Consider the following 22,559-nt stretch of genomic DNA (forward strand, 5'->3'; position numbering starts at 1 on the left):
AGGTCGAGCCGCTTGCAGTCTTCTGCAGCACTCTCCACCTGAGACACGTCATTCCTCCCAAACATGAATCCTGTTGACCCTGTCCCGTCCTTGGCTCAGGTGGAAGCCCTGCCTGTGCGCTTCCCGAGCTACTGCGCACACGATCCACAGATGTAGTTTGGTCAGATGGAAGCGCAATCCGCCGCACGTCGGGTCACTTCGCAAGCAACTAAGTTCGGGCACACCATCGGCGCATTGCCCACGGATGTCCCTAGTGAAATTCGAGTCCTCATTGTGAATCCCCCCCCCCCCCGCCCACCGACCGTATGACACGGTGAAGGGAGAACTCATTCGGCGCACCGCTGTTTCTGCGCAGCGCGGTCTATAACAGTTACTGACCGCTGAAGATCTCGGGGACCAGATGCCGACACAGTTACTCCGCCGCATGCATTGGCTTATTGGGGACAAAACCATTGCTGACAGCATTCTCAAGGACAGCAACTCCCAACTCAGGTGCGGTTAATCTTGACAGCCGCTGGCGCTCTGACCGTAGAGGCGTTGGCCACGCTGGCTGACCGAATCGTCGAGCTGTCTCATCCCACTGTAGTCTGTTGTTGTTTCACACCGCCAATAGGATGGTCGAGCGACTACATCGTCAGCTCAAGGCTGCACTACGTGCCTCGGATGACCCGGCGCGGCGGACCGATCACTTATCACTGGTTCTCCGCACCGGGGTCAAGACTGACTACGGTTGTTCTGCGGCGGAGCTTGTTTATGATAAGCTATTACGCGTACCTTCAAAGTTTTTCGAGCCTGCCTATCCTGCTGACCCCGTTCCCGAGCCGGAGACCTTCGCCGCGAGTCTGAGTGAGTTTTGCTGTACCCTGAGACCTCCTGCACCCCGCTCATTGCCTTCCCGTTCTGTCTTCCCTAAACCGCCTTCCCTACCTGAACTCATGTCTTCGTGCATCACGATGCCCCCCAAAACCTATGCAACAGTGACGTTCTGTCACATTATGACGTTCAAATTAATTTTAATGCATCTATTCCATAAAACGTTGCGTGGTATTTTTGATATTTTTGTGAAAGTATTCCTACTGCACTCAGGGACGCTGGTCGATTCATACCCCCTTCTTGCTACCCGCTCTTTGTTCTGTTAATCTCGGGCGCACCCAATGCGTCTGTCGTCCTTGTATGAATTTGTCTTTTGTATATTGGTCACCTTTGCCGTGAAAGTGAGTTTCGTTGGGGATGGATTGCGTCGACGGATTTTGGCTATTTGTGGTGTGGTTTCTGCGAATTATTTGTCCGTCGCGTTTTGTGTATGTGTTAGTGTCGTCTTGTTTTGGAGGTCGTGATGTATGATTGGTCAGGACGAGTCACGAGGCACGTGCGACGAAGGACGAACAGTAGCTTATAAGCCGCCGTGTGACGTCAAGGGAGGAAGAGAGTCAGAGCTGGGAGCGGAGTAGAAGCCAGCAAGTACAGCCGAGCAAGCGCACGACCTCGAGGACGAGAGCGGAAGCCCGGGTGGAGGCGTGGAGAGAGATCGACAACGGCGGCCTACGAATCCAACCTCGACCGAGATCGTAGCCGACGTCATCTTCCATCTGCGCTGACAGGGGCCACCGAAGCTGGGGCTGGGAGCACCCAGGTACCGTGAGCCAGTGACTGACCGACGAGGGGCACCCGACGACGAGGTGAAGTGGGATGGGCAGACGAAGCGGCTGCAAAACTCCAGGGACCCACACTCCATATGCAGGACTGTAGGCCAGTCGCTCTAGTCAACCGTCGCCGCTAGACTTGGGTCGTGGACAGCGAGCAGAAACCGTGGCTGAGAAAGATCGATGGAAGCGGCAACCGAATCCTGAACCCGGAAAGCCGGAATGTAACCCTCCGCTGAAGTCATCTTCCGTGATGACTCTACGGCCTGATCTACGTCTCATCTATCCCATCTACGGCCTGAGGAAGCACGTCGGTGTCGTCAGGACTCCATAACGTCATGATCAGTCTATTCTTGTCGGGGCGAGGGTCAAAGTTCTGGACACTGGATGCGTTCGGTTATTTTTGGCGTGTTCGTTACTGTACTGTTTATATATGTTTTACCATTGATACCATATTGCACTGTGTAAATATTAAATTGTGTTTGTTAAAGTTAATTAGTTTATGCGCCTGATTCTTTTTTCACCTCTGCGGGTGCCCACGCGAACGCGTCCCTTGTTTCGGCAGTCATCACACAACAGCCCTACGATGGCCCTTATCGCGTTCTTGACCGGCTGCCCAAGTACTGTAAGTTTCGCATGCACGTCCGAGGTGGGGCCGTATACCTTGACCGACTTAAGCCCGCTCACGTTGACTCGCCTTCAGCGCCGGATCCGTCTCCCATCCCCGAATTTCTACACGCACAGCCTGCTATCGACTCAACAACCCCCCAGTCATTGTCCCGAAGGCGTGTCCAATGGTCGCCGCACTTGTGTGAGACGCACCTCTACCACCCCCTGACCGCTTTGCGCTCAGTTTCTAAGGAGGGGGAGTACTGTGATGCGCTGAGGAAGACGAAGGGCTAGCCGGTTGCCCGTGTGTGATTTTCCCCGAGGATGAAGAAGAAGAAGATTTTGAAGACCGCGCGCGTTGCTCGTTATTCCTTCCGTGGACCTTCGGCCAAGTGGTCGACTGGAATAAATGCTCCTTACTCAGCCGACCCTTCCTCATCAACCCTATGACGGTTCGTACCTTGTTTACAGGTTTCGAGGGAACCGGCAATTTGACATTCCGCATTCCACGACCATGATACCTTCTCTTGAAGTAGCTGATGCAGAGGGTGTAGTACTGTCGACAGCCGAGGTAGGAATTTCCCATAATAGTTGATCAAGCCGAGAAAAGACTTCAGCTGTCTTTTGTCGTGGGATGTGGGGCTGACAGTACGGCTTTAACGAATTTCTGGGCGTTTGAGGCTTACTTGTCTGTGTCGTCCCTAATTGTTGGCTTGCCTCGGCCAAATCTCGTTGTTTAAGTACGGCTTTCACTTTTTCTTTCGAAAGTCGGATGCCCGTTGCGTCAATCGCGTAGCCTAGAAATTCCAGCGACGTTTTGAAAAACTCGCACTTCTCGGGACGCACACGCACTCTTTATTCTGTAAGTCTCTTTAGGACAGCTTCCAGGTTTTCCAGATGTTCATGTTCACTATTTCCAGTGAAAAGAATATCGTCCAAGTAACAGATTACTCCGTGTAACCCCTGAAGCATCGTGTCCATCACTTTCTGGAAAACTGCAGGAGCTGTAGTGATACCAAACGGAAGTCTATTCACTTTATACAGTCCACGTAACGTGTTGATTGTTAAGTACTCGCGGGAACCTTCATCCACTTGAATCTGCTGGTACGCACGACTGAGATCGATACGGGAATACTTGACACCTCCTGCCAAGCTCGCTAACAGTTCATCAATTCGCGGAAGAGGATATTGGACACTTTGAATAAGCGCATTTATGGTCACCTTGTAATCGCCGCATAGTCGCACTTGCCCATTCTTCTTTACAGCGGGTACTACAGGCGTAGCAAACTGAGACGTTGTAACTGGGGTAATAACTCCCATCTCCTCCATCGTTTTCAATTCCCTTTCTACCTTTGTTCACAAAGCAAAAGCTAGCGGTCTTGGTTTCAGGAACCGTGGTTCCGCTCCTTCCTTTAAACACCTTCACCCTTCACCCCTTTAATGCATCCAAGTTCATCCCTAAAGAGCTCTGCGTATTTCGAGCGCAAGCTGTTCACGGTTGGGGAACACTGCGTTGCAGTCTCTGACCCTGATGATTTCAGGTGTTGTAGTGCGTTCCAATCTAGCTTAATGTAGCTTAACCATTCCCGGCCAATCAGATGGTCCCGAATTTGGCAGTACGTATAACGGTAACGTGTACTGCATTCCTTTGTATTTAACGTTCACACTTAGTACTACGCCTATAGGCTTTATGGGTTCTTCAGTATAGTACGTACGCAGGGTTACCTCTGTGGTTTCTAACGCTTTGTGACGAAACAGCTACTTGTAAAGACTTTCCGAAATGATTGAAACAGCTGCGCCAGTGTGTTGTTCCATCGTTAGGACATGTCCCTCCACAGTCATATATAGCAAAAAAAGAAAAACGGGGCGATGACGTATTCTTTAAAATACGCAGGTGGGGAAATAGTTCGGGCGAACAGTCCATGGCGTTCAGATTTCGGACCGGCTTGGATGACCGCACTTTTGAGAAGCGCGATTGTTTCCGTTTGGACTGGCATACTGCTTGAATGTGGCCTTTTTTGCCACACTTGAAACAAGTCGCATTACGAAACTTGCAATCCTGACTGTTGTGACCTTCATCTCGGCAGCGATAACACCTACCCACTTGACGTTGTCTTCCGTTACGTTGCGTATCATTACGGAGCCTCTGTAAGTCTTGTTTGGAGGTGGTGTCGCTGTGGCATTCGGAAGCATTTTTGCTGGCTTGTTCGAGGGAAAGCGCTTTTTCTAGTGCCCGTTAGAAAGTCAGCGATTCATCTTCTGCAAATAAACGTCGTTGAATGTCTATTCGTAGCAATCCCGTTACGACACGGTCTCTCAACACCGTCCAAATCTACAAGTTTGCGATAAGTCTTTCAATGCTGCAGCAAATTCCGAAATTGTCTCATCCTCACGCTGTTTTCTTACGTGAAATTTCGCTCTTTCTGCTGTCACCGACGGCCGTGGTGACAGCTGCGTGCGTAAAGTACTTTTTAAGTCCTATAGAGTTTTCGATGCTGGGTTATCTGGCGCTACCAAGTCCTAAAGCAGTCGATAAGTCTTAGCACCGATGAATGTGATAAATGCATTCACCTCTAATTCCTGAGGAATTTTGTTTACTTTGAAGTAACTTGAAATATGTTGCTCATAGCTCTTCCAGTCGTCTACTGACTTGTCAAAAGCTTCAATACTGCCAAGCGTTGACGTATCTGTGGCCATAACGTTGCTTAAAGGAAACTTTTCCTGTTGTCGGTTCCGTTGTATCGTCTTCACTTTTAGTATCCATGGTTTGAAGAATGCTTGACAGAGCAGTAGTTTATGTTCCCAGGTGTATCGGACCCCATCTTCGTCGCCATAGGTGTCGTGTATGTCCATTCAACAAGGAGACTGGATGGTACACATCTGGCCGCCACGGTAACTCATTCGATACCAAGAAGAAGCGATGCACTTTGGGTGCTACGTTTATGCCCCTGAAGGGGGGGGGGGCGTTACTTCACGGCTTATCTTGTTTACAACCACAAACGCTCGTGAACCTTATATCTTAGAGATAAGTACATATCACACAGACATACTTTTGAATCATTACAAAAACAAGTTGACTCTCAACTTCTTCGCCAAGGTATATACAAAGTCCCTCACAGGCAGGGGGATAGTCACAGCAATAAATGTGAGACGCATGACTCCGTGGTGACCCTTGCTGAGTAGTCTCTTGCAAAACAAAGCCACTTTTTCCACTGGGTCACGGAAGACAAATATTTCTCTGACTTCGCAATAGCTCCCATCATTCATTTTCAGATATGATGAGCATGTTCGCTCTGCACGTGCACTGTTATGTGATTAATGCACGCTCTGAAGTAATGTTCAACAGTTACACTCTTTCCGACCTGCAACTGGGAGACATGATCCGATATGTGTTTGTTGCACCTCACAGCTCCAAGACCACGAATTGTTGCCTTATTTGTTGTTGCGTTCATTAACGTTTCAGCACAAAGCTTCAAGCTTCCTGAAAGACGAACAATATTTGCCATGTCCCTCATAACCAACCGTTCTGCTATTTGACGAAGGACCCTTTTAGCAGCTGTCACCAGTCCCATCACCTTTCCATTGCCCCCATCAAAAGGAAACACAGACGTGCCCCAAAGGGGCCCGAGCATTCTGACACTTTTTCCAATGTGTACCAACTGATGTATGCTGAATCGTTTAGCATCTTCGCCATACAGACTTGTGGTGTCATATGCAAACTGCTTGAACAGTTTGTCTTGCTTGAACAGTTTGCCAGTGTCAGGATCTGTCACAGCGCTTTTTACTAGCAGTCATCATCGATGCAAGCACCAGGAACTCATTTGGCAGTATTCCATATAGCGTGGGTAGCATATAATATAAAGTCCAGTATCTGCATTCAGTAACCTTACAATATGACGACTCTTGTAGAGACCGTGTAAGCCTTCTGGATGAACCTGGAGGTGCGATGGCACCAGAGTTGCGGAACTAAAATTTCGGAATTGGAACGATTCCGGAGTGATGCCCTGTTTTTAGCGCACCGGAACGGAATGGGAATGGAGTTAAGTCACCAGCTGCTTGGAATGGAATTTGACTGGAATTAGACCTGTTTGGGGCCGGTGTTTGTGTTAAATTGCTGGCCTCCAGCAAGCTTGGTTTTGAGCGGAGGCCACTCAAAGTAAGTGTGTGGCGACCATTCAACCGAAGGTCGTCTATAGTTTAGGACTACAACGCAAGAAAAAAGTCCGCACTTCGGACGCTGTACGTGCAGGCAATCTTGCTCGTAAACGCTCGTCGCGGCGCTGGTTCTTGTTTTAAGATGTTACTGGTGGAAACAAAGGAACATAAAATTCATCAAAATAAAGCAGTATACGATTTGTTGTGCGTTGACTGTACATGTTTTTTCTTCTTCTTTTTTTTTCACTGATCAGTGCACCAGTTAGTAACTTAGTGCATCACGTTAGCCTCGGAGTGGGAATGAGAATGAGCCTCACGTCTTCATTCCGAGGAATTAAAAGGGATGGAAGTTAGACTCGCGACCACTCCTCGGAATGGAATTGGAATTGAATGGATCGACACATTCCGCAACGCTGGATGGCACACAAGCGCTTGTTCACGACATTAAGCTTACGGCCGATGTAGTATGCTTCTCCCACAGATGTAATCCAAAGTTCCGTTATAAACTTGGCCACACCAAGCAGCAGACAATACATATAATGTGGCGGTACTCCCCATACCAGATCGAGTCCACTGAGCTCTATTACAGGGCTTGGACCTTCCACGCCATCTACAGCTTTCCCTCTGAGCGCGTCCAACGTCAACGCCTGCAACACGTTTTGGTGTCTTCGCTCTATCAGCTTCTCAGAGGCACATGCTGCATACTTCAGGGTTCCTAGGAGAGAAAAATAAAAGAACGGCAAATGGGTACCCTGTGCGAAATGATCTATCAATAAATTACTATAAATATGAAGTGACTACAGTGCACCTTGGTACTCGGATGAGCAACAAAATATGAAGACATACCATTGACCACATCTCCTTTCTTCAAGCACCATGAGCAACCGTAGTAGTCATTAAACTACTTCTGATTTAAAATCGAAGCTCTCGCAGGAGAGTCTGCAACACAGCACACTGCGTACACTCGTGACTTCACCACTGTACCTGATGCGTTCCACACAATTTGTCCAATTTTGTTGAGCATAGCTACAAATGAATTCATAGATACGTGAACAGGTGAGTGTGTCTTGGAGAGCCACAAGCCAGGGTATTGCTCCACCTTGTGCGGATGGGGAGTTCATTTATCATGGCATGAATTGGCCACACAGAAGCTTTGCTCGACTCAAATGCTGGGGATCCATCACTGTTAAATGTCACTGTGAAATCGCTCCACTTAAGATTTAGTTTTTCACGAACAGTCTTGTAGACCTATCCATCAGTGATGGCATTATATAAGCCTTCAGTGCGAGGTGCAGAAGCATGCATTCTCAGCTTATTGTAGAGGGCTTCTTCAACATACTTCAACAGGATCGGGAACTGCTTCTTCAAGTTGTACATAATGAAGAAGTTGCCGGACGATACAAGCTTCTGCTGCCCTAGTGTCACATTACAGACTTCACATTTGAATGCACTGCCCTTTGAGGAATATGCGCGTTCACCAAGATACACAAAGCAGGTTGGACAGAAGAACTGTAAGCGGAGCTAATGTTCGCGTCGATTTTTCCAAATTTTTCTCAGCATGTACTTTGAATGTCGCAAGACATCTTGGCCAAAGTGAGTGTTAATGAGGGTCAGAAGTCCATCTACCTGTGACCAGGAGAGATTTGCTGTAACTATATACAGTAGGACCAAGAGAACAGCCTGCTGTATTGTTGTGTTCTCATACGGTAGTGTGCCAGCACCGCAACAACTTAAGAATTCCCCAAAGTCGTCATCACTTCCACCTTCAGAGTCTTGAGAAACGTCTTCTTCACTACAGAAACTAGATTCGTCTGCTCCTTCACTACTGCACTCGAAGCATTCGTCAGACGTCCTGTCCCACTCTTCCTCGACGCCTTCAGATGACGTGGCTAGTTCGTGTCCCCGATCATCCTTCCTCATCATAGTCATTGCCGCCACATGCACTCGTAGTGGCAGCAACAGCGTCGGCCCCACCTGTTTGGGAAACCTGAAATCAGAGGCATCCTTTTTATAACTAGCGAACGGGTTAAATAAGGCTTGCACTTTATTGGTAAGCGCAACATGTTTGATTTGATTTGATTTGATTTGGGTTTTTCTTGCGCACTTGCTACTAGGGCCATAATGCGCCAAATACTACTAAGCGCAACATGTGCTTCGGACATAATATACAACCCCAACACGCATGAGAAACAATAAACACACAGACTAACCTTTGCGGACCGCATTTTGTCGTTGTGCAATGTCTGTCTTGGAGCAACATTCTTTTCTGTGGTTGGCTTCATCCATATCCGGTATGAACCCCGAGCCTTCTTCGCCGACGGCGGATTCGTTGACATTTGTACTAAACGTCACACCCGTCTGTGGGCCAAACAGTCAAACACAAAGAAGTAGGTATCGCCCGAACACTGCTTCGCGCCTTCGTGTGCACCATTTACGTTTAAGAACGTCGGTTACGTTTAGAAACGTTTTAAAAATGCAATTAATTGAGTAATTATCTGTGCAATTCAACGTTTAGAATATTAGTACAAAATTGTTTATTACTTACGCTATTTAAATGTCAAATTTAGCAGAGTACAGGTCACAAAGGTTATCATCATCAGCATCCTCATCATCCTTACATCATCCACGTTTGGTGTACGTTTCATTCTTGTTTGTTGAGCCAACGCGATTCTCGATACGTTTGGTATCTCCAAATTGGTGTGTTAGTGTTCAATATTTTGTGGAAAAGTACTTCGTGTACGTCGAATTTGATCTCGACAGGGATCGGTTCCTCACGACGTCCGACTACGTCAAAGACTTCCATTGTGGAGACGTTCAAGACAACAACGAAAGTGAAACCTACTCTGTATATTGGGCTGGAGACTCGAAAACCACTGGAGATTTTTACAATGCCACGATCCTGCACATGACCGGTAAGAATGCCCGAAGTTTCCCTGCTTCATTCTGAAACGCCAACATGTCAAAATCGAAGTAATATGTATGAAGACTGAGAAGCACCATGTTTCAGATTCGGATATCAGTGAGTAACGTGCCACCCTCCATTGTTTATGATGCTCATCAAAGTCGTTTTCCCAACTGAAACGCACATTTTAGCGAATGTTGCAACCTTCGCAACAATAGGCTTAGCAGGATTGACGGACGAAGCAAGGCAAAGCGAAATTCGGCAATAAGTGAACCTCTGTATGGAATACGGGAATAAGTTGGAAAATTCCAAACCGAGAGAAAGGGCCCGATATGATTGTCCGTCCCATTGACACACATGCATTTCTTGTTTCTTACCCAACTGTAGCTGGCCAATAAATTGCAATACGGTCCTAAATTTTCTTTGCCAGGTACATGCTTGTACGTAGATGCCATTGCGGCAAAAACAGTAGATAGGGGATAAGTTAACTTATCCCCTTATTGCATACGGAGGTTCAATTAAAAACAAGGGTCTGTGGGCTTATAGCAGGTACGAAGTCATCCGTATGATGGTATGGGGTAATGGTACCAGGATTTACGTATGGCTTTGCTCGTTCTAGGCGGTGCCAGCATTAGACTGTGCCGATTTCATATTTTGACCTTTTGGGATATGTGTTCTTAACTGTGTGCTATCAATACACCTTTGCTGACGCACAGCAGCCCTTTTATGGACAAAATTATTGCTTTGTAGAGACAAAGGAAGATATGGACAAACACCTGGAAAAACGCCACAGCAACGGTGTGCAGCGGAAAAAGCCTTTAAAAAAGATGAAGGTAAGGAAAGTGGCCAACATATCACGCAGTCTCTAAGACTACATTTCATGCGTCTCCGTCTCAGAATAAAGTGTATTGTGTCCCATGGATAAGGCTGCAGTCTTAGTCCTTGAACTTGTTAAGCTGCACCCTCTGGATTTTGTTTTTAGAGTTACCACGGGACTCGCAATAGCAGCAAATATGGGGGATCAAGTCTGCTCACAGTGGATGCAGTGTCACTTTCGCTCGTGTATCTATGGCCCTGATAGCCCGCGCGAAAGAGCTTGCCAACGTTGCCAAACTGTAGGGATTCTACCAGACTTGTACCTTGCAGCAAACAAGTATAGCACGCAACTCTGTTGAGAGCAGGCGAATTTTTCGCAGCGAATAAGGCTCATCGCCAGTGCGGTGTCACAGGACTGGAGGAGTAACCTGGAGATGGAGTCCGGAAACTTCGCGCCGCGGCAGGTTTTTTTTTTTTAAATTAAATTGCGCTGGACGTGGGACGTTTTTGAGGCAAAATATTTTTCGTGTATGCTTTTCATGAACCATTTCAAGAAATATGAGAGGTTTTTATGCAGCTTGAGTACCCTTTCCATGTTCCTTTAATACCGACCCATGAGACAACAGATTGTTGGAGCGGAGAGAAAGAACGACTAAGCTCTGTACCGAGTAATAGGTTTTTAATTCTTGACCTACATTTCAATGCCTTTGAGATACTCGGTTCTTTCAAATGATCGATGGTTCAAAAGGACGTACGACGTGACTCATGTCAATTTCCCCTAGACAACAGTGTTGCGCAGTAACCATAGCATTTGCCTAGGAATCTGGGCTCTACTTATAAGAATGTTTTTGTAGTGCCCATTATTTAGTGCTGCGCTGATAACATTGACCTCTTTATTACTCAGGAACGTGCCGAGACAGGTGTTCCTGAAAAGAAAAGACGAAGGCTGGTTTTGGACTCTCACGAGAACCGTCTGCTGCAGACCATGAGTCGGTCAGATGATGACGAATTAATACTGAAAAAAGAAATGAAGGAGCTACAACGGAAATATGATAAGCTCAACCAAGAAAATAACCAATTGCGGAACCTGAACTTCGAGCTGCAGTCAGCTTTGTGTTCAAAAATATTAGAAAAGGCAAGTTGCGTTACTTCGTTCTGTCCAGTACTCTGCATACGTTCCACTTATGTCCATGCATATGTGCATACTGTTCTTGAATAGCATTCCTGTTTCATCATCTATAATTATCTATACCAGTTGCATGTAGCGTAGCGTAGAAGTAGCAAATCTAGAGACATTGCTCAGGGTGGGAGTGACAGAAGGGACAAACAACACATATTCTATCATCTGAGCTTTACTGAATATTTAACAGGATACTTATGTACCAATTTCGTTCATCTTTTTATTCATGTTAATGTGCCCTTGCTTCTCTAGTTCGAATGACAGTGATGGCTAACTGCTGCAGGTTCCCATCTTTTCTTTTACAATGAGTACCTTAATAATATCTGGCACCTTCTTTGTGGATGCATTGCTTCTGTGTGTGCGTATTGTAAATGAGGATATGAGCACATGTAATATGGATACACACACACAGGACATGAGCATATGTAAATATGAGCACAACCCTAGTGCTTTAGATGCGCACGCATAGGCACAAGCGGACCCTTCCGTGCAGTGGTCTCGTACCCGCATGTGATATAAAGGCTGTGAATCTGTTTTCGTGGCACACTGTTGCCATGTCTAATGCTCCTGATGATGCAGGGACCTGAGCTAATTTTGCGGAACCTCATCGTACTTTTCAAGTTATTTGCCATGTTATCTCAGGTTACACAACAACTAGCCAAGTCTGCCATGTTTGCTCCATTGCACACTATTTCTTATAGCATGTGTTGTCCTCACTACCACTGTGTCTTTCTTAAACAGAATCAAGAACAGGCACGGAGCCTCTGCAACCTCGCCTCACAACCCGGACTGCTGACGCTGATGATGCATCAGATACCTTACAGACATGGCCTCCCGAACGATGCACACCTCCATCCAGCTACCCCTGCGGCAACAGTTCTTTCGCATCTGGCACACCCCAAGCTACCTCTCTGACGCCTCTTTCACAATCAACCAATGCCGAGATAACGCCGTTACCAACTGTGCCCTACTGATGTTGGTAAGGCATCTTTCGTGGCTCATATTGAATTATAGTGTAATTCTGAGTGAAGGCAATGCATGGCACTTTCATGCCAAGATTACGTTGCGTAACATTCACATCAAGAGGTGGCAAAAACGTAGTAAGAACAAATGTTGTTGGCCGCATGATTCTATGTGGTGTAGTTTTTTTTAAATTATGAGTCAATTACGCGTTTTCTGGGATACCCTGTAGGCTCTGAAGGGAGGCTGTGTTCGGCTGTGCTTCATGCTCTGCTAGCTGTCGAGAAAGATAACCATAGGATGCCCGGGCATTGTCTGATAGCGAGAGGGAGGGAGCACGTGGATTCCCCAGGGGGGTTGCATTTGTGTGAGAGACCGCTGAGAGGTGCCACTCCGCCATAGGCTGAAGATTGCAGACAACTGTCGCACTGGATATATTGCCATGCATCTGTTCCTGATGTTTGAACCAGTCTTCTGGGCTTGTTATGGTGCATAGTCTCGCGTGTCGCCCAATCTATTTCATCGCACAATTTAACTTTACTTGTGGTCATAACCTTGTTTACAAAAACCTTGTTTCACTCCTTTTTATAGTCAGCCCTTTTGTTATGTTGGTAATGTCTCACCTTTCTCATTAGGTAATCCTTCTGCTGAAGAGCAGCCGGCTTGCATAGAAGATCTCCCATGTGTGGAACACGAGCGAGATTCTATGGTAAGGCATGCGGCCCTGTTTCCTGACATGACACAACACTCTTACTTAATGGTTCGAACACAAGTACTGCAATCCAATGCTTATGAATGGAGACTCAGTGAAGCACCGAAGAACCGAGACACAGAGAACACAAATGACAATGTGTGCATGTTCTGACACCTGCCTTTCACAAAGACGGCTGCCGATTTTTCTCGAATCTAAGATAACCCCCAAGTTTAAGATACACGAATTTTGAAAAAAAAAATGTAAACTGGGATTGGGAGACAGTATAGCAGTTTCAAATCTATGCACAATACCATTTATTCATCGCCACTTTCTTCACCGCTGTGTTCTTTCTTGCTATGACCCACAGCTCATTGTTCCCTCTCAATGGCCTCTGCGTGTAACGCTTGTGCGTTAATAACACATCTCGTGGATACGACAATCGCCACCATTTTTCACAAAACTAGAGGCAAATGCGTGTACTTTAAGATCGTTACTGAACCGCAGACCTGGTTACCGAAGCGGCAGTTCTGCTTACATATAATGGTCAGGGTTCTCCCCACGGTGTGCGGCAGTGGACCTGGCACCCAACACTCTGTCTGATTGCCCATCTCTGGTGCCGACCTGCCCACCACACTCGTTTCTATCCGATTTCCGACCGCACCTCGACCATACGATATTGCCGGTGATATCGCGCCGTCGGTTCGTGCCTCACACGCGGTAGGGGTTAGCTCCTTCTCGATGCTAGCTTGCTGTCCCCTCTCCGGCCCACCGAAGGTTTTCCTGATACTGGAACAGTCGAAGATTTCTTTCCATTGTCCAAGCCATCTTCGCACGTTTGCCTCGGAAACTCCGAAACGCTGCCCAACTTGAACGTTGTTGTTCATGGTTTCAGCTACTTGTATCACTTTTGGCTTGAAATCGGCAGGATAGAAAACACGCTTTGCGACCATCACGATATGTATGTGCAAACGCGAAACACAACTGGCACCGAAAGACGTGACTCGGGAGACACAGCTAACACGTGAGGGAGAAGTAAGTCACGTGGGCTTGCCTTCCGCTCTCCCCCTTTTATCTCGCATTTGAGCTGTCCCTAGTGTGGTAGGAGGTATGGCTTCGATTCCAAGACGATGCGAAACACTTCCCATACGACGAGGCGGTGAAGAAGTGAGCCAAGTTAAAAAAACAGAGACTGAAAGTCTACGCATATTGTGAGTGTGGCAATAAATGTTTCAACTGGCAAGACCAAGTGTGGCTCCCCCACGGTAGGCAGATATCCACCTCTCAATATTTTCTGGGGAGGGCCCTGATAATGGTCCTCTGCTATCTTCCATGCAGCAAAATATGTATATGTAATCAAAAGAACATGTTTGCAAAAAATATGGTGTAGCTACATTGGTATTTACTCTAATTTCTTTGCAGTACCATGCAGGGCACGATGTGTGATTGGCCAGGGCAGTTTGAGACAGTCTTCCAATACAAGGAAGACTCAATGTTTATAAAACAGGCTGCCTTGGCCATCTGGCCAGCATCAGTACTTCAGGAGAAAACTGTCACGGGAACCCTCTCAAACCGGGCGATTTCTGAGGGCCACACCCAAATTAAGCCTGCCCTTACCCCGTTGAGTGCCCTGTATGGTGAGTACGCTAACCTCCTTGCATAACCTCACCCAAGTTTACAATATATAAAAAATATTGCAGCTCTCTACTACCACAGACTGGGTGTCACAGAACTGGAGGCAAGCAACACAGATCGAAATGCACGTGAAAAGAAGTGCGCCATTATGTGTCCCAGAAAATTTCTGATATTCGCAGACTACAGAAGCGAAATGAGCAGAATGAATGTTTTTTTTTTTTTAGTTTAACGAAGAAATACCTTATCGGTTTCATTCTTGTACAGCTGCTTCACTGTTTTAGAAAGCCTTCACTATATACACTACAGCAGCCGATGCTGGGCTTGGTCCACCAGACCAGCACAGCTGCCTGCAGGTCCACCAGACATCCTGGTGGAGCCTATCCCAAATTACGGGCTGGTGGTCCATCAGCCTGCTGGAATTTTCGATAGGGTGGTCCTTCAGGTTTAGAAGAATTTCCTCAACAGGCACATCAATGAGTTCAGATACGGCGATGACGCCTCGGCTGGTGTTCAATGTCTTGTGTAAGGAGGCTGATATACTTTTTCCCAGCATTTCATGTGCGTTCAGGATGGTTTCACAGTCTGTTTCAGAGGTGCACTTTATTAACAAGTCGCCTGATCGCATGCGCTTGATCTCAGATATATGCTTTGACAAAGCGCCACTGCCTTCTCAACGAAGAACGGCGACATCTTACCCAAGGAGACTACATTTTCTTTGCCATTTCCTGTTGTTGAAAGCACAATGTACTTTGCTGTGAAGTTTTCAGACGTTGTTTCGTATACTTCGGTCCGGGGACGTTTACCGCCCCCGATCGTAGAAGAAGAAGAATGTTTAACCGTGCGCGGTTTTAGGAAATGAACGCTCCTGCAAGTCGCTCACGTTTCACATCCATACGCGTGAGAAGGGTTTTCAGGAAAACCCATCGGCCGCGGGGCTTGACCAAAACCCCGTCCGCCACCGTTCAAGGCTTCTACCTTTCGACTTTCATCCCCCCGGCACGGTACGGTTAACACGGTTCATCCCCGTTCATCCCGAATCTTGCCAAAAAGACGCAACCACTGAGAAAGCTCACTGAGAAAGACGCTACATGAGTCTGGACTGGTGCTGAGCAGCCACACTGGGCTACTTTGACCCCAGGAAGCCTACGGAGTTGGTCGTCGATGCCGCTCCAAATGGTCTTCGTGCTGTACCGACACAGAACACGGCTGGAAAGACTCAGGTCGTCGCGTACGGGAGCCGTACCCTGTCACCCGTTGAATCCAGGTATTCGCAGATCAAACTTGAAATGCTGGCGGTCGTGTGGGGGATTGAACACTTTCATGTGTACCTGTTTGGTTCACATTTTCGTCTGCTCACCGACCACAAACCACTTGTTAGCATCTTGTCAAACCCTGGTTCCTCCTTATCAGCACGATTGGAGCGCCTCTCTTTGCGTATTCAGCAATACTCGTTCGCGACATCCACTTCAAAGCAAGACCAACAACTTCGAGGATGTCACAGAGGGGTACGTTTGTTTCGTTGCTTCCCACAGCCTGCCCAAGGCTATAACGGCACAACAGATAGCCGAGCAGACGAAGTCGGATCCTGTCATCAAGGCAATACAGCAGAACCATGCACTCTGGAACACTGATGGTTTGAAGCCATTCGGAAAAGTTGCGACCGAGCTCTCCATTATGAATGATGGGTTGCTTCTACGTGGGTCGCGAATTGTTCTCCCTGCCACACTGTACGACATAGCCGTGAGACTGGCCCATTGGGGCCACCAGGGCATCATCAAAAGAAAACAGCTAGTGCGTTCGAAAATATGGTTCCCGGGGGTAGACGCGTTGGTTGAGAAGGTGGTAAAAGGCTGCCTAGCCTGCCATGCAACGACCCCAGAATATCATAGGGACCCTCTGGCTGTAGGTCATCAACCCAAGCAGCCATGGAGCCAACTCTCACTTGACTTTGCAGGGCCATTTCTTGATGGCAGCTATGTGATGGTGCTGATGGACGATTTCTCCCGGTATCCAGTTGTACAGGGTCTTGAGAACGGACAACGGTCCCCCTTTCCCCAGTATACAGTTTGCCACCTCCATGGAATAATGTGAGATCGTGCATCGCAGGGTAACTTCCCTTTGGCCTGAGGCCAACGGCGAAGTGGAGCGCTTCAGGCGAACATTGTATAAGTTCATCACAGCAAGTGGAATTGAAGGGGAGAAAAACTGGAAAACTGAAATGCCAGAATTCGTAATGACCTACCGATCCACCCCTCACTGCTCTACCGGATTCTTCCCCTATAGAAGCCTGTTTCAGCGAGAGATGCACACTCTCAACCCCACATCCAGAATAACTGAGGAGAGCGACGAACGTCCCCGAAACAACCAGGCAAATGATCTGCAATCAAAGCACAACAAGAAGTATGCAGATGAACGAAGGCACACGACGCCGCACAAATTTCAAGTAGGTCAGCAAGTTTTATACAGACAACGACAAAGCAAAGAGCTCTCTTCGTACTATAGTCCTAAACCATTCGTGACCACAAAAGTGTCAGGGTCACAGATTAGAGCCCAACGCACGGGGGAAACCATAGTAAGGAACTCCGGTTTCTTCAAAGACGTGAGTGACACACACTGCATGGAACCACTTCCACGGCAGCCTCCTAAGGACACCACAGCACCGTTGCCGAGAAGCTTGGGGGACAGACCAGCACACTCATCCCCAGGGGACACGTCGGCGCGACGTACCGGCATCATTCCGTTGAGACAGGATTGGATTGAAGTTTTACTGGCGCATGAGCAACTAAGGCTATAATGCGCCAATACTGTGAGACATTATCTATTTGCCAGTTAAAAGAAGGCGATCAATTTAAAACTGATATAACCATAAAAAATGTGTGTGAATTCAGATATCTCTAAGGTATCCGGTGTCCCTAAAAAACTTGTAAACACTGCTACAACGGACAAGCGGCTCATCGCCCAGCAAAAGGGCTGGGTGAAGAGGAATTCTATACCGGTAGAACTCAGAAAAATGAGTTTGGCGATGATGTTCCTGGAGGGGGCAGCTGATGAGAATGTGAAGAACAGACAGCTGCTCAGCACAATGCACACACTGAGGTGGGTCCTTCTGGAGGATTAAAAATCCATGTGTGAGAAATGTGTGGCCGATACGCAAACGAGACATGACAACTTCATAAAGCCTATCTTTAAAAACTCCTGCAGGCTTGCCTACATTACACTTGATCAAGTGTAATTTATTATTTGTCTGTGTGTCCCAGTCATGTTGCAATTTTAAATTAATTGCTCTAAGCAAGGCAGACCTCAGATCCTGAGCTGGTACGTCAAAGGGGGTTATGTCACCTGAGAGTGCGTTGGTAGCCGCTGTGTCCGCGAGCTCATTACCGGGTATCCCGACGTGGCTGGGCACCCAGCAAAGTGTCAAGGAAAGATCTCTGTTTATTATGCGGCTAGACAGGTGGTTTGCTCGCAGAACGAGCAGGTTTTTTGGTGGTTGCAGGCTACATATAGCCTGCAGGCAACTAAGCGAATCAGTGTACACAACTGATGACCTGATGGAAAGTCGTAGTATATGATTAAGTGCCAAGATTATGCCATAGACTTCTGCGGTGAAAATGGAAATTGTGTTTGGCAATCGGTGCGACCTGCAAGATGTGTCTGTAACCATTGCACATGAGACAACGGTGTCCGTTCTGGAACCATCTGTATAAAATGCGACGTGGTCCCCAAAACCTTCTTTTATGGACAGAAATTCTTGCAGGAGTACGGCTGTGGGGATTTCGTGTTTCTTATACTGCAATAAAGATGTGTTGTGCTCGGGCGGTGGTTGCCACGGTGCAATCCTGCCACTAGTTCCTACAGGTGTAGAATCGTACTCTGAAAAACTGTGTGTTTAAATTCCCTGCATGATTCGCAAGTTGAAAGGAGGTGTACATGACGGTTTGTTATGAAGTAACTGTTTGCAGGGTGTCTGAGTAACACAAGAGAAAGCTGGGTGCTGTGGATAACTTCGTACTTTTAGTGCATATGTAGAGGCAAGGTAAAATATCCGCCTTTTTAATGACCACTCGTTGCACTCCACATAGAGACTCTCGACCGGCGATGTGCGAAAGGCTCCCAAGACCAGTCGCAGTCCCTAGTGGTGGACAGGGTCTAAAGCTTTCAAGACGGACTTTCGTGCAGAGCCGTACACGGCAGATCCGTAGTCAAGCTTGGAACGAATGCAAGATGTGTAGATGCGACGCAGAACCTCACGGTCTGCACCCCAGGATCTACGTGACAAGATTTTGGGAATGTTCAGAGATTTCCCACATTTACTTTTTAGGTTCCTTATATGAGGGTTGAAAGTGAGCTTGCGGTCAGAAAGTATACCCAGGAATTTATGCTCAGATTTGAGCGTAATATCTTGGCCATTCATTTTAAGTTCTGGCTCAGGAAACCTACCCCTTACTCTTGAGAAAGGTACGCAAACCGTTTTCTCAGGTGAGAAATTAAATCCATTCTCAGATGACCATTTTGCTAATTTGTTCACACAGAGCTGAAGTTCTCTCTCGCATCGTGAAATGCTTGTAGATGAACAAGATATCTGAACATCGTCAACGTATAGTGAGTACATGACGGATGGCGGAATAGCGTGGACAATAGAGTTCATTTTGACTATGAAGAGTGTGACACTCAGAACGGAACCCTGTGGCACACCGTTCTCCTGAATAAAAGAACGTGAGAGTGATGTGCCCAACTGAACTCTAAAAGTTCTGTCCTGAAGAAAATTTGCGAAGCAGCGGAGCATACGACCACATACACCGAAACTGTACAAGTCGCGAACGATACCATATCGCCATGCGGTATCGTACGCTTTTTGGAGATCGAAAAATATGGAAATACAATGCTGCTTTCTGACAAACTCCTCCCTGACGACAGTTTCCAGCCGCAACAGATGATCAGTGGTTGAGTGGGCGGCTCTGAATCCGCACTGATACCTGTCAAGACATCCATTTTCTCCGAGGAAATACATCAAGCGGTAGTTCACCATGCGCTCGAAGGTTTTGCCTAAACAACTTGTAAGGGCTATAGGCCTGTAGCTACACACGTTGGAAGGATCTTTCCCTGGCTTCAAAAGTGGAACGACTGTCGCCACTTTCCAACGAGATGGGAGTTCACCCTGATTCCAAACTGAATTGAAAAAGTACAGAAGACCTTCTAGTGATGTTTTTGACAAGTGCTGCAACATGCTGTACGTGATTCGATCTGGCCCAGGTGCCGTTTGTTTTGGAGATGACAGAGCACGCAGCAGCTCCATCATACAAAATGGTTTATTAAAAGCATGGCTGTCACTGGTGCCATATGTGATTTTGCATTTCTCAGCATCAACTTTGACCTTTAGGAAATCCCTGGTGTAGTGAGAGGAGGAAGAAACAGTCTGGAAGTGTTCTCCCAACACATCTGCCTGTTCTTCTAAAGTTTGGCACACCGTACCATTCCTCTCCAAGAGAGGAATAGAGAAGCTTGTGTAACTGCCCTTTATTTTCTTTAATCGATCCCACACAACCTTAGTTGGGGTATTGCTATTCAAGGAGGAGACAAAGCCCTTCCATGATTCACTCTTTGCTTGTCGGCGTGTCCACCTAGCTTTTGCTCGAGCTCTCCTAAAAGCCAGTAGATTTGCTGGGGTTGGATACCGCCGGAACCTGCCCCAAGCACGGTTCTGCTGTTTTCGTGTATTTCCACAGTCCTCTGACCACCAAGGCTTGCAACGCCTGGGCAGTTGACCTGATGACTCTGGAATGGACTTGGTTGCTGCTTTTACGAGAATGTCTGTTGATGATGATGATGATGATTAGGATTTTAATGGCGCAAAGGCAACTTGAGAATGTCTGTGACATAGTCATTTGCGTCGTTAATGTTCAGCCCAAGGAGGGACTCTATAGAAAGTGTGGCTTCTTGTTTAAAGAGGCCCCAATCTGCTGATTGTGTCTTCCAACGAGGTGGGCGGGTTCCAATAGCACCTGATGGTCGATTGACCTCTAAAACGACAGGGAAGTGATCGCTACCATAGGGGTTTTCGTCCACTGTCCATGAAATATCATGAAATACAGATGGACTGCACAGCGAAATATCAATGGCTGAAAAGGACTGCGAGACAGCATTAACATGAGTAGCGTTTCCTGCATTGAGCAGGCAGATTGGCAAGGATGCCAATAATTTCTCAAACATTGTACATCAACCTCGGGTGTCAACTTTGGAACAACCCCAGAGCAAATGATGCGCATTGAAATCTCCCAGTAGTAGAAAAGGCGATGTGAGCTGATTAATAAGATCCTCAAGCTGTCTCTGTTCGACCCTGACTGATGGCGGTAGGTATAAGGAGCATACCGTCACTACACGGTCAGTGCAGATCTGCACAGCAATGGCCTCAACATTTGTAGAAAGTGGAACGTCTCTCGTGGGAAGTGTTCTGGCCGTGAGAATGGCCACACCTCCGGAAGCACGTGCCGTGTCCATTCGGTCCTTACGATAAACGTTTCACCGTCGGTGGTGGAAAGCGGTGTCGGGAATCAAATTTGTTTCTTGGAGCCAGAAACAGACAGCATGATGTCTGTCTGCCAAATCATGGACGTCATCAAGATTTTTCAGCAAACCCCGGCAGTTCCACTGAATAATGCTCTGGGAACTCATAAGAAATGTACAGAAAAGGAAAATGAATATGGACTGAACGACTACTCTAAGGCGTAAAGACCTTACAGAACAACTGTCCAATGAATGCGGAGGGATTAAGGAGCTTGTATTCTCGGTGGAGGAACCCTTTGTTGTTGTTCCTTGGCTTTCCCTGCTCGTCCTCGGCCAGCTTTTTTCCCTCTCTGTTCCCTGCCTATGGAAAGACTTGGTAGACTCGAAGACGACTTCTGAGAGCAGCAGTCGTCGTCATCGAGATCCATGCTCTTACTCGTGTTTTGAGACAGGTCCATGGCAATCCCGTCCCAAACGGAAGGGGATGCAACAACCTCCTCTGAGGTTAACATTGCATCTCCCTGGCTGTTCGTCTGAGAGGCCACCGGGGGAGAACCCTCAGTGTCCCTCTCTTTATGTTGGGAAGTGTGGAGGGGAGCCCCAGAGGTCTGGGTCTCCACCGATACTCTGAGTGGTGCCACTCCCCTGCGCACCACATCAGAGAAGGTTCCTTTCTTCTGGAACGCCAATTGTGCTTTTGCTGCACTATACGTGATATTTTGCTCCGTTTTCAGTTTGAGGATTTGTTTCTCCTCCTTCCAACAAGGACATGATCTGGAGTAAACAGGGTGGTTACCCTTGCAATTGGCACATTGAAAGTCATTGTTGCACGACTCTGACGAATGGTCTTTGCCGGCGCACTTAGCACAGACGGGCTGCCCGCGGCATACCTGAGAACCGTGGCCAAACCGCTGGCACTTGTAACAGCGAGTCGGATTTGGGATGTAAGCCCTCACATTGCGACTGAGGTAACCGGCTTTGATTGTTTCTGGCAGGTTGTGAAGCTTGAAAGAAAGGATGACGTGCTTTGTTGGGATTTCTTTCCCCTCCCTACGCATGACTATTCGCTTTATGGCTACCACACCGTGCTGTTGTAGGCCTTCTTGGAGTTCCGATTCCGAACAGTCAAGAAGGTCGCTCTCAGAAATTACCCCTTTAACAATGTTGAGACTCCGGTGTGAACTTACTGTGCCAGATATCCCATTGATGCTTATCAGTGAAAGAAGCGCACTGCTTTGCTCTCGCTTTTCAACATGGACTTGGATATCTCCATAGCCCAGTTTCTTGGCATTGTATTCTTTACCTATCAGCTGTTCCAGTGCTTTCGCTATTACGAAAGGAGATATCTTTGACAGTGGTCTTGTGTCATCATTATAGTGGACAACGAGAAACTTTGCAAACTATGGTTCGGGTGTTGAGGTGTTTAAATCAATTTGCTGGTACTCGGTGCGGAACCGTTTCCCA

General features: G+C 47.3%; 3 long non-coding RNA genes across 3 annotated transcripts in view; 2 read left to right on the forward strand and 1 right to left on the reverse strand.

Moving 5' to 3' along the window:
* Nucleotides 1–9,233: 9,233 nt before the first annotated feature.
* On the forward strand, nt 9,234–11,132 carry LOC135387315 (uncharacterized). The gene is made up of 3 exons (XR_010421042.1): nt 9,234–9,319; nt 10,060–10,142; nt 11,030–11,132. It is a non-coding gene; the product is annotated as an uncharacterized LOC135387315 (long non-coding RNA).
* The window catches only part of LOC135387314 (uncharacterized), a 250,907-nt gene continuing 239,336 nt past the window's right edge, over nt 10,989–22,559 (reverse strand). Inside the window, exon 3 of the long non-coding RNA XR_010421041.1 lies at nt 10,989–11,051. This is a non-coding gene — a long non-coding RNA (uncharacterized LOC135387314). The remainder of the gene's footprint in view (nt 11,052–22,559) is intronic.
* On the forward strand, nt 12,062–14,805 carry LOC135387311 (uncharacterized). The gene is made up of 4 exons (XR_010421036.1): nt 12,062–12,284; nt 12,901–12,974; nt 14,379–14,593; nt 14,657–14,805. It is a non-coding gene; the product is annotated as an uncharacterized LOC135387311 (long non-coding RNA).

This window comes from Ornithodoros turicata, chromosome 3, assembly GCF_037126465.1.
Source record: "Ornithodoros turicata isolate Travis chromosome 3, ASM3712646v1, whole genome shotgun sequence".
Classification (NCBI taxonomy): domain Eukaryota; kingdom Metazoa; phylum Arthropoda; class Arachnida; order Ixodida; family Argasidae; genus Ornithodoros; species Ornithodoros turicata.